The 13,591-nt window shown below is 35.3% G+C and overlaps 1 pseudogene; it reads left to right on the top strand.

The window, feature by feature from the left end:
* Positions 1 to 3,109: 3,109 nt before the first annotated feature.
* On the top strand, positions 3,110 to 4,543 carry LOC126611848 (protoporphyrinogen oxidase 1, chloroplastic-like; annotated as a pseudogene).
* Positions 4,544 to 13,591: the final 9,048 nt, after the last annotated feature.

The following is a 13,591-nucleotide window of genomic DNA, read 5'->3' as shown; positions in this document are numbered from 1 at the left end:
TGTAAGATATTGACTTTGGAAATAAGTGTTTTCTAAAAGAGCTTCTTATTATGTTTAAAATAAATTTAAAAACGTCTTTTAATCATACAAGTGCATTTTTAAAGAAACATATGTTCTGTACTTGTTAAAAAAGCACTTTTAAGTGTTGTTTAATAAAATTTTCTTCATATTTATACTTACGAGCAAAAATGCTTTCTACAAAACTATTCCCAAACGATTGATTACCCACAACTAGAATGCGATTATCACATTGTATCCTTGTAGATAGAGTTTCTATTGTTTAGTTTTGCTTGGTGCCTCCAATTATAATAGTAGAGAACCAAAGTACCTTTTAAAATAAATAAAATAAAATATAGACTTGATTGTCCAAATTAAAAATTCAAATGAGACTCAACAACTCAACTAATATTGTTATTAATAGCTACAAAAGGATAATATTAATAAAAAGATAGAGATATTCACACACTTATTTTACCTCCCACACATTTTGTTAATTTTTTTGTCATTGATCTTCTTCATTTAATTTTTTTGGATGGCAGGAAATTAAGAAGAATGTGTGCAATATAAAAATAAGTGTGTAGATAGCACTATCCAATAATAATAGTGAAGTGTCTTAAAAAATTGTAAAGAAGGCCAACTTGATAATTTTGGTCTATGATCAATAAACGAAATTCAAACCCTTCTAGTCTTTAGGGAAAATAATAAGAAACCTACCAAGCCAATCCACGAAGAAAACTAAAAAAGTGAGAGGCGTTTTCTCAGTTGGTATTTTGAATGGTATGAAGGACTTGACCGTGGACTAGATTGCAAATTCACTTTACTTTCTTATCATGAGTTTCCTGGAAATTTTTTGGATCGGATGCATAAGACAATTGAAAAATGGTTTTTCTTTTTTGTTAATTTTTTTGAAGTAGACATTTCAGTCAATGCAGAGGTGGCTGTTTGAATACGGTTCCCAAATTTTTACATTTATACATCTCGTATTTATCCTGCATTTTATTAAATCTTGATCATTCTATTAATCGTCATACGTAAAATTATTTTCTTTAGAAGTGCTCTCAGTCTTTTTAAAAGTACTTCTAAACGTGTCAATTATGTAGTAAGGAGTGTGGAGCCAAAAATAATCTCAAAAATCATAGAGCTGACATGTGGATTATTCCCAAGAAAGACAAAACTACCCCTATTAAATGAGCAAAGAGCAACCTCATTCACCACACACAGCTGAGGTAGAACAGGCAGAGATCAACGATTGCTCAATGCACCCTTGACTGTAGGAAAAGTCAAAAGTATTTATAATAGAATAATCCCTTATTCTTATCATAAATACATTCCTAATAAAAGAAGACCTCTTTCAAGTAAGTTATCATAATTCCATTTATTTAGGATATTTACCTATTTATTCTAAGATATTTATTTACACAAATATCTTAGAATATTCCACCCAAAATACCAACTAGAACATTCCTATCACCTTTGCGGCCCAATTCACATGGAAGAAGGGTTGGCGCCTCTGTGCCTCCCAGTCCCTCTTGCATCCTATCGATGCTACACGAGCCTGAGCCCAGCAACCCAAGACTACCCAAGTCAAGCAACGTATGGACCCAAGCCCAGCGCCGGCCTTCCTCCTCCATGTCAAGTCGACTTAGCTAGGCCAGCCCTAGCGGCGCGCCAAGCCAACCCAACTGCTACGGCAATAGCATAACAACCCATGTATTCACTTTTTGCCACCTCCTCGACCCTTGTCGAGCCAAAATTCGAGCCCTAAGGCTTCCAAGAATCAAGAGAAAATTAATTTTTTCTTACCTTGGAGAAGAAGAAAAGCAACGGAACACAATTCTTTGCATAGGCAAGTGAAGAAGATTGCTAGGGAAAGGGGAACAAATATCCTCTGGTTTTTTCTCTTTCTTGAGAGATTTTAATTGCACTCCAAATTTATTTAACCCCTTGCTTCATGCAGAATTTAGTAGGTTTTGGTGGCAATTACATTCCCTTTCCTAGAAGAATTTAAATTCAAATTAAAGAGGGAATCTACATCAATTCGAGCAAAAAATAATCCCAAAAATCATGGAGCTGATGTGTGGATTATTTCCCAAGAAAGACAAGACTGCCCTTATTGAATGAGCTGGAAGCAGCCTCACTCACCACGCACAGCTGAGGTAGAACAGGCGCAGAGATCAACGACTGCTCAAGGCAACACCCTGCCCGTAGAAAAAGTCAAAGGTATTTATGATAGAATAATCCCTTATTCTTACTATAAATACATTCCTAATCAGAGAAGACCTATTTCAAGTAAGTTATCCTAATTCCATTTATTTAGGATATTTACCTATTTATTCTAAGATATTTATTTACACAAATATCTTAGAATATTCCACCCAAAATACCACCTAGGGCTAGCCACCCCTAAATCCTAGAGGGCGGGCCCACTTCCTCCTCGTCTCCTATAAATGCTCCATTTATCTCCAAACTTCCGTAAGCTTTAGCTACCCCTAAAGAGGTTTTTTGCTTCCCACAAACACTCAAAGACATTCTTTACAGAATTCTAACTTTGGCATCAGAAATTCTTCGGCCAAAGCCCCCCTCCCATTCATCGTGGGTGTGTGAGGTGTTTAGCCGTAATCTTAAGTGTTATTATTTTGCAAGTGCAGAATCGTTTGTTTTACCATACTTAGGGCCTCCGTATTTAGATCTCGTATAAATACTCGGGGGACTTAAGTGTAATTATGTAATAAAGGAAGAGGCAAATATGTAATAAGTGAGGAGCCCTTATTCTATAAAAGGACCCCTCACTCTCCTCATTAGGGGAGGTCCTTAGGCCTGAGATCCCAAAGCCTCACTCTCACATACAGGCTCTCTCTCCCTCACAATCCTCTCTCCCTCAGAAATACAATATCAGCGTGGACGTAGCCCAAACCTTAGGGTGAACCATAATACATCTTGTGTTATTTACTTTCTTGCAGATTCATGGTCGGATTTATGTTGTTCTAAGATCTCCGGTTTTGTGCATCAACATCATTAATCAAGGAAATGCAGAACTTTGCATCCGCAAGAAGCATGCAAAGTTGGAGCATAGCTACCAAACCTAGACAAAGTAAGCCTCCCTCCCACAATGAGGTATTACTATTACTTTTCTCTCCCTTCATTTTATTTGTATCGTGTAATTGGGTATTTATTTGTAATTATGCGTTTTAAACTGTTTTTTTTTATTGTAGTAGAGATGAAAGAAAATGATTTAATGATTGGATCCGGGCAAAGATGAAACAAGATAAGTGAAAAAAAAAAGAATTTATTGAGATATGAAAATCAGTGTGAGGTTTTGTTAATTAAACTTATTATGAATATTATGGGATTATCTTACGCTTTTCCTTTAATAATTTTGGCTGACAGTGGAAGATGAACTATTCAATATGCAATAAATTCATACAGGTATTGTTATTTCAACTTCAAAAAATTTCTTGATTTGTGATTTCTGTTTTTTATAGATGGAGATAAAATTTTGATGATTCTGGGACAGAGTTGAGATGAAGATTGAGTATGAAGAGGATTCATCCGGCAGGAGTTTTGCAAAAAACCGATGCCACATGAAAATTTTACAAAAAGAATTAGGCCTCGTTTGGCAGCTCGAACTGGACTGACTATTTCTGTCGTATAGGATAAATAGCCACCAAATATTACTGACTAAATTACTCGAACGTTTGGGGCAGCATCAGACTAATGATCGTATTATTTATACTGTGTTTGGTATTGAACCATATAAGAAAAGGAAAGAAAAAAAAATTGAGAAATCTTTGTTTGTAAAAATTGAGAAATCTTTGTTTGTTTGCAGGGGTCGGAGATACAGCGGTGGAGAAGAGGGAAGGAGATCCGGTAGCCAGAATAAGATACAGGTGGAGGAAATTTTTTTTTCTCTTTCAAATTGCTAACTTTCTGAATCATTGCAAGAATTCACGTTTCAAATTGCTAACTATGGTGATATCGAACCCGTCAAACAGTAGCTGCGGAAGTAGAAGAACTGAGGAGGAAGAAAAAGAAGAATATGATGGAAGGGAACCTGCGTTTCTGCTTTGCAGGTTCGCCGGCGGAGGAATTGGGTTTTGGGATTTGTGGGAATGAGGGGAAATAACAGAGGTAGGGGAAACGAAGAAGAAGATGTTCATCTCTATTGACTACGTGGTGGTGGGCGGTGGAATCAGTGGGCTCTGCATCGCTCATGTGCTGGCTATCAAGCACGCGACACCGTCCCGAATGTCATAGTCACGGAGGCTAGGGACTAGGTAGGAGGCAACATCATAACTATCGAGAATGACGGTTATCCTAGAGCATAGACAAGGGCTGCGTTTGGAGAGGAATGACCCAACTAAATTGTACAGTGGTTTTGGAGAGGATAAACAAACGAGTGTTTACCGTATAAAGTAGGTGGGATTGGATTTTTTAACCCAGTGGCTATTTAATACAAACGACACTAAACATCATACTCCGTATTATTAGTATTATCCGGTGTCTTATACAGTGTGCCAAACGGGGCCTTAAGTTACTTAAATTATTTACTAACCTTCCTGCACGCGCTCACATGTGTGCGAAAGACTTTTTTTTTAATCATGGCGCATTATGCGCAACTTACACATTTTAGCTGCATTTGTATGCATGGATTACTTCAATTTTTTGTTATTTCATTATTTTCTTTCTTTGTGAGTCAAATTACAAACATAAAAGAAAGGTGATCGTCATCTCTAATAATACAAGCATGAATTTAAAATTTACTGAAGTTGAGGGAGAATATTTGTGAATTAATTGAAACCGTGTTCGTGGAATACTTGGGACAAAATTTGAAGCGTAGGAAAAATAGTATCCTAACTATTTATAACAATAATTTTTTTTTGAAACAAGTACGATATTCATTAAAGCAATTCAGAAATCGTACAAACTAATGATAGTGTGCTAAATAGGCCTCAATAAAAACTTCTTTTTCTCTAGAATATGTAAAAAGAAAGAAAAAAAAGAAAAGAAAAGGATGATCCTTATTAGTTGCAACTAAAAGCTAAATAAAAAGTATTATAAGAATCCAAGAAGTAATTGACCTTGATACAATTGACAACAAAACATATATTTAACTCATATCGTTTTGTCCTGCTGAAAATTTCATGAGTTTGGTTAAAAATACTGGCACTTTTGGTAATTGAATTGCATTGAAAGTTGAAATAATGAATTAAACATTAAAATTTGATGAAAGCAAAATATCTTTGTACACAACATTTCTTATGAAGATTCCTTCATGACCATGTAATTCTCCTTTCTTCACCAAGACTTTTGTTGTAGACTTTGAAACTTCTCTTGATAAAGCCACGTACAATTGTTCGTTACTAAATACGTGGTATGCAGATGAATACCCACATTTGGTAATGTCTACCAAATGTTTGTGTTTTATTTATTGTTAGGGAAAAACTCAATTTCACTAGAAATTGTTTGCTCATATTTCGAATAGGAGTCTGACACTTTATGTGGCATTTAAAGAGATTCTTAGTAAAAACACTCTAGTTCCAGCAAATTGTCTAGATAAGATTTCAGCATCAGTTAGATATTGTAAGCTCCATGGCTAGCTAGTCTTGTACCATTGCACAACCCCATCTTTGGATCAATATTTCTCAAAAGCATTATCACTTTTTTTTTTTAAAAAACTGATGAGGGGGCATTCCACCAAGTGAGATTAAATTCAAGAATTCTTGTTGATACAAATTTTTGACGTTGTCCTCAACTGAATCGAAAGATTATAAGATGTGTTCAGAACCAAAAATTTATGGATGATCATTTTATTGAGTTTGTCAGCTCCTCAGTTTTTAGAGTGATTTTTTTTATCAAACACTTTTTGGAGTTATAATCACTCTTTCCACCAAGTATCTTGCATCACATACATGACATTCCAAATCGGGGAAAACTTCATTAACCAATTGGACAATGGATTCTTCACCATCCATGGTATGACCATAGATGATGGTAATTGCACCATGTCATCTATCATAATTTCTATTCCCCATTACTAACATGAAGTAAGAACTCTGAAAAATCTTGATTATTGATGGATCGCATATTTTGCCTTAGGTGAATGATTTCACATGTTGAAACCAAATTTGCGCACTGCTACTAATAGTGGAGACACAAACTCGAGGAATCTGTAAAATAGAGAACATTTGTGAGCAAGCCTAAGAATGGAGGGATGAGGTGTATGTGTCGGCCAAAGGCTCTCCGACGATCAAGTAAGTAAGCAATTTTAAACTCAAGTAATGGGTAAGAGAACTAGAGTATTAAGATTGCATTACTAGAGACGAACCTTAGACGGGTGTAGTAATACCATTGGGAGAAAGACATTTTAAGGATAGAATTTTCATTCTAAGCAGGAGAATCCTAGATGATATCTAGAAATAGATATTGCATTCTCTTAGGAGTTATGATTACTTGTGTTGCACACCAATTCCTAGATTGTAAGAACTCTAAGATTTATAACGATCTAATTGAGTCTATATTCATATTTGATTGCGTATCTTGTGAAGCAAGCATGTTCATATACCGGAGTCGCTCAGGCTTCACCTATTACCCCAGAACAGGGTGATGGCACTGCGGCTCTGCCTAGTCCAACTCCGCTCAGAGCCGTTAAGTCCATGATCGGACTTCTAAGGTAACTATAAGAGGATTAGCTTACTCCGGCCCTAGAAGATCGTTGTCCCACAACATGTCCCTAACATGAAACATTAATCATACTTGCTTACATCAATTCAGACCTTGTTCCTTTTGGAACAACTGGAAGAACTTGTCGAAAATCTCTTCCAAAAATTATGAACTTTTCCTCCATATGGTAGGTTAACGCCTATTATTGAATGTTCGACCGAGAGCTTCAAATGCAAACCTGTATGCCATTGGTGTTTCATCACAAATAATAGTTGATGTTCTTCTTATCAATTCTACCAAATCTGACTGGATACTATATAGAGCATGTGCAAGATGTATCTGGACTGAGGGGAATTTTAAATCTCGAGTGTGTTATCCTTCCGCCTAGCAATGTGGTTGCAACAATTCTAGATGTTGTCATTGCCAATATAATATGACCATTGCTCCTTAAGATTGCTAACAATGCACAATATAAGTATGTCTTTCCCGTCCCTCTGGGACCATCCACAAAAAAATAGTGGCACTTTCTCGAGATTCAATAGAAGATATAATTGAGTCATACGCTACCATTTGGTCTTCATTTAGATTATATACCATATTGAGGTCTGGTTTAGAGATGTCAAGAAACTTCATCTTGTATTATCCTTGGAAGTGTGTTGTCTTTAGAACAATCTTGTGTTATTTGTAATAGATCGTAATTAGATGCAAACTTATTATGTTGTACTAATAGCTCATTCAAGTCTTGCAAAAGGTTGTTCAAGATAGAAGTATTATTTGTGGTACTTGAAATAGAATAATCCTCCCATAAATGAATGAAATTCATCTCAAAATCTTCTTACTCCATGCGGCTCATAGTAAACAAGATGGTAACAAACAACCTTCGTACAACCGATGACATTTGAATGTTAGAGGCCTCACGAAGACATTGTCTGATACTATCATCATCTTATAGAAAACCTTGTTGTTCCACTGCCTTCTTAAATGTTGGTTATACAATGTCATTGACGTTCTTAAATTTTCAAGTGATGTTGGTCTTCTAACATGATTTAGAAAGATGTATGAGTAAAATTTATCAACCTCATTCGGCGAGACAGCATATATCTGGCCAATAACTTTATAGTTAGTCATCCACTCACTCCAAAGTTTCTCACTTTGATTCCATCTAAACTGTTCAGGGAACTCCCTGAAATATCTTCGTGCTTCTGCGCAAGTGGTATTCTTGGTAAAAATCTTTGTCAGTATAGTGATCGAGTTTGTGTCATCTACCAAAATATTTGCCACTCTTTGGTGAGGGTAAAAATGAATAGTTTGTCTTTTAGGAAGATGAATTTGTAATCGTTCCACCAATGGATAAAATCGATTAGTTACAAATTTAAATATTCTTCATAAAGCTTTAGGTGTACAAACCCTTTTTGCATCAACAAACTGCTTTATTTCATCTTAAGTAGGTTTAGGATAGACTTCAAAAGCTACTCTATCGGGTCCTTTACAAACATATTTGTACATATATTTAACACTCTTAATGCTACAACAAATCTCAACATTAATATAACAATCATATCTAATGGGTAGCCATGAGTTATACGGAATGACCCATTGATTATCCACCATTATACGTGCATTATGATCTAATGGGACTGGATCATGATTGTCTCTTCTACAATAGGCTGGGTAAGAATCATTTTCTTAAACTGTACTTGGTGCAAATGGCTTAGGATAGTTTCGTTTACAGCTACCACATTTCATACAGGGTGATCGTGGATTGCGTATTCCACATAGAGCATGTATCATATGCCTTAACAACATTATACAATTCAGGCTCTTCGTTTGGATTTGGTATTTGAGCCCCTACCACCCAGTTGTAATCATCTAGACTATTAAGCTTATCATTTTCTTCTAACATGAGAAGCAAGTGAACATAGGGGAGACCACGCTTTCGAAACTCAATGACATATAAATATGCAAGAACTCTACCTAAAACACCTTTTTTTATATCATCGTTCTTCAACTCTTCGAATTTTGCACAAAAAACCCTTGTAAGCAAAATCGGTCGATCTTTTGGTGCTTGGCCGGGTAGTAGCTCATCACTTATTTCTTCCCAAGTTGGGTTACATGTCATTGTTAGGAAATTTATGGTCTTCCACATTTTGAACCAAAGTCATTGCATCTTGATACCTTTGATACATGTCACGGGGACTACCAACAAAAGATGATGGTAATATAGTCCTACGATGACTGACGTTTCATGTATTTGTTTTGGTTTAAGTTATTAATATGTCTGATTATGTTTGTTTTGTTCCAACTCATTAATAAGTCTCATTTAATCTGACAAAACATAAACATGAAGCACGTATGTTATTGTTATAAACTGATAAGCTTCATACTTGAATTAGTTTATCCTGCAATTAATGAGTCTTGTAATCCTCGATAAAATTTAGATCAAATTTTGTGTTGATTTTCACGCATCCATCTAAGGTCTTGTGATTCGATCTTTACGTAGTTATCAACTACATATTGCTGCAACAGGCAACCACCACGAAGTAGAAGCGATTCGTCTTGTTGACGGATCTAAAATGATAAAATCCATTGTTCAACACAATATAATGTAAAAAAATTAGTAGTATATTGATAGAGATGAAGGTCTTACGTTACCTGAAGAACATACAAATAATAGTCATAACATGTCACTTTTTTGTGGTCGTTATTTTGAGTATTCACATCTCATCCATATATTCCATAAAGTAACAACAATGGATATTGTTAAGGTCTTAGTAGCTGACACAATCTTTGATACTCTTAAATTGACCATCTATAGTTAGCACAACAATATCCCGACCTCTAATGTTTTCTAATCATTCACCACATACTGTGGTTACAAGAACCTAAGATGCAAACAGTAAACAATTTTGTCTTTGATTCGTGGGATACTCCCCGATAATCAATCTGCAATTTTTCAAATCTTAACCTTGTGCAAGGTGGTGAAATGTTTGCATAAATGGATTATATTTGATTCAAGACTTGTTGAATTTTTTCAACCACATCTCTGTTTAGTGCTTTCACTTTCTCTCATCTGATTGTCTATTTCATGAGCTGTGCCATATATATACATTTGTAGGAATCTCGGTCTATTATGTCCAATAGGCAAAAAACTTCTAATCGTATGGTATATGGAACCTTGAGTACGAAATGTGTTCTGCGTATGCAACCCAAGTGGCTTGTTTGGGTGGTGAAGTGGTTTGTTTGGGTGGTGGAATATTGATGTATGAATGAGATGGTGGGAAAATGGGCTTATAATAGGAAGAAGTCATTACACAAGTCGCCTCACTTGACTAGTTTATAATCTAACAATATTTTCAATTGTCATTTTTCATGATGCCAACTTAACTTATGCTTTATGTAACTTTGTTGAATTGCCCATTTCTCGTTGTCAAGTAAGCACATTGGATTTCCATTAAACAAAGAAGACTCGTAAGTCAATGGTGATTATGAATTGTAAATGGCAAGTTAAGTGTCTTCATTAGGCGAGAATATAAGAGATTGATTTTGCAAAGAAGTGTTTTTTTGAAGGGCTTCTGATTATGTTTAAAATAAATTTAAGAATGTCTTTCAATTATACAAACATTTTTTTAGAGAAACACATATTCCATGCTTGTTAAAGAAGTACTTTTTAATGTTTTTGGATGTTTAATAAAATTTTCTTCATGTTTATAGTACAAGCAAGAAATGCTTCCTACAAAACTATTCCCTAACGATTGATTACCCACAACTAGAATGTGATTATCACATAGTATCCTTGTAGACAGAGCTTCTGTTCTTGTGTTTTGCTTGATAACTTAAATTATAATAGTAGAGAACCAAAGTACTTTTTAAAATAAATAAAATAAAATATAGATTCGATTGTCCAAATTAAAAATTCAATTGCTCAACAACTCAAATAATATTGTTATTAATAGTTACAAAAAGATAATATTAATAATAAGATAGCCTATTCAACACACTCATCTTACCTTTCACATATTTTGTGATTTTTTATCATTAATCTTTTTCAATTCGTTTTATTCGACAACTAAAAATTAAAAAAAACATAAAAATAGGCTTGTGAATAACACTACTCAATAATATTAGTGAAGTGTATTGTAAAGATGGCGAACTTGATAATTTGGTCAATGATCAATATACGAAATTCAAACCCTCTCGTGTCTTTAGGGAAAATAATAAGAAACCTACCAAGCCAATACCCGAAGAAAATAAAAAAAAAGTGAGAGGCGTTTTGTCATTTGGTATGTTTGAATGGTCTGAAGGACTTGACCCTAGACTAGATTGGAAATTCACTTTACTTTCTTATGAGTTTCCTGGAAACTTTTGGGATTGGATGCAAAAGACAATTGAAAAACTTGTAGTCCTATTAGATTAGGAATGTGATTGTGTAAATCTTAGTATATCTTGGAATATCTCTTATACAGATTACCTATTAAATGTTGTAATCCTAAAGGAAAAAGTTTTTACCTATCTTACTACTATAAATAAAAGCACAATGGGATTGAATAAACACACCACACAATTACACATATCTCTCTTCTCTGTACTATTGCCGCACCTTTCTCTCTCTATGGCCTCCATAATTGTTCAGTAAATTATGCATACAACACGTTATCAGAACGTTCTTGACGCTACGCTAAAGAGAGTTTATTCTTCAATCAGGGGAGTATTACATTTTAATCATTCTTTTTGTGATTAATTTATTGTTTTGAATTGATCTATATGTTATTGATTCAATTTAATTTTTTTGTGTTGAACGTGATACAACGCATTGGAGATACAATTCCGGTTTTCCGAGAAGGATCTTCTACAAATTCAAAGGCTTTTGTTTTCTGCCAATCAGGTACGCTTAAAATAAAGTAAGATATTTGAAACGACCATGAAGCATGAAAACATTCCCCATGATGCATGAACCCCCCTATGTTTATATTTTCCTTCCGATATATATATATATATATATATATATATATATATATATATATATATATTGTATATGTTTATATATTTGTCAATATATATATTTGTTTCATGTATTATGCATATATGCTATGTGGAATTTGTGAGTCAAAGCATCGAAATAAATTAGAAGCAAATATGGGTTTCCTAAACCCTAAGGGATTTTTGAAAAAAAAGGGGAATTGGGCATGGTGCGGCACACCCACCGCACCATCACTGTGCTAACAGCAACCAGGCTTCGGCCTAAGGTCAATTTGATGGGCCTAAAGCCCTTAGCCTATTTGTACCTTGACCTGTGGCCTGTTATTTTCTCTCGAACCGAACCAAGCCTTGACTTAGGTTCCATGCAGCCCAGGCCTGCAGCCTTCATCCAATCCAGCCCAGTTGGCTGGGATTTCACCTTCGGCCCATATTTGAAACCCAGCTACAGCTGGGATTTCACCTCACCCCCGTGAACTGCAGTTACTCCCGATGACCTTTTTGGGCCATGCATTTTCTACTTAAGGCACCCAACCAAGCCCAAATATTTTTGGGGCTATATTTTCAATCCAATAATATTATTTTAATATTATTTAGCTTCTATAATCAACCATGTATGGCCCGATTTATTGAATTAAATAAAAGTGACATGCAGTCCATTAATTTGACAAGAAATCCAAAATTATTGACCTGAATATCACTTTTGGACATTAACGATTCAATAATTTATTTTTATACTTTAAATTGTTTACATACTTTCGTGGTCTCGAAGCACTCACACTTAACTTCCCGACGAGACTCAAATCCACTACACTTAGTTGTATATTGCATTTTGTGTGTCTTGCAGGAACCTCTCTTTTATGAACTAAACGTTCATAAACTAAATTGAACTTGTAGTTTCAAATGTAGTGCCTTTGAAACCCAAAGTTTTCATAAAACAATACACCCATGAAAACCCGACGTTTTTCATGAAAACCATGTTTTAGAACTCGAATGTTCTAACTTTGATGCTATGGATGATTCCTTCCCATAGCAATAATCACAATCTTGCTCCCTCCAATTCAATAGATTGTCGAACCGTGACAAGTTTGATTTTCCTAGTTTGGACGTTCCTAATAGAAACCACTTTATGTGGGGTACAAGACGTGAATATCCACTTGACTATCAAGAAGTTGAGACACCATTGAAGCCAACAATGGCATGGAAGAGCTGAATAAGCCTCCGCCATGATCTTCATTCGAAGACTTGTGCTCAAAGCATTGCAAATGGAAATACCACCCGATCGAGAATTCCATGGCTCTTTGGCTCGCTTTTACGGACTGTCTAATCATGAAAGACATTGCCTGAAGCAAACCATGATTACGTCCACGAATGAGTACAATTATGAAGTTTATAAATCCGATCAAATTTTAACTGGAGAATACTTTTCTCGTCCTTCCATGTTTCTAACTCGCCCCTGAAGTAGCAGTGTAAAAAGCGGAAGTTTACCAAATTCTCGGATCTAATTACTACCACAAACGTGAGAGAAAAGTATGGACCTAGTTCGGTTGGAGTCTATCGAATTACTCAACCCAGTTCAGTTAAAGCCTACTGAATGGTGATGCACTGCTTCGACAGTGATACACCGAAAGGCATATTCTCTCACAATCCAATTTCGAGTTTGTTTTTACAACATATGGTAGAATCGGGGCCTGCCAAGGTGTGGCATCATGCCCGAAGCATGATCCTTGGTAGTTAAGACCTAAAACTTCAAGAATAAGGGAAAATATTCTCGAACCTTAACCCTGCAGAATTTATTTCTATCTCGATAGAATAGACCATTGGTTATGCACATGTTCTTGCCCTTACCAATGTTGTTAAGGAGTACCATTCTAGTAGTCAATACGTGAGACTAATTTTGCTCCACCAAACATCGTTGGAAAAGCAGAATTTTGACATGGATGGCCTTGTTGGTTGA

This window comes from Malus sylvestris, chromosome 17 (assembly GCF_916048215.2).
Source record: "Malus sylvestris chromosome 17, drMalSylv7.2, whole genome shotgun sequence".
Classification (NCBI taxonomy): domain Eukaryota; kingdom Viridiplantae; phylum Streptophyta; class Magnoliopsida; order Rosales; family Rosaceae; genus Malus; species Malus sylvestris.
This window is presented reverse-complemented; position numbering and strand designations above follow the sequence as displayed.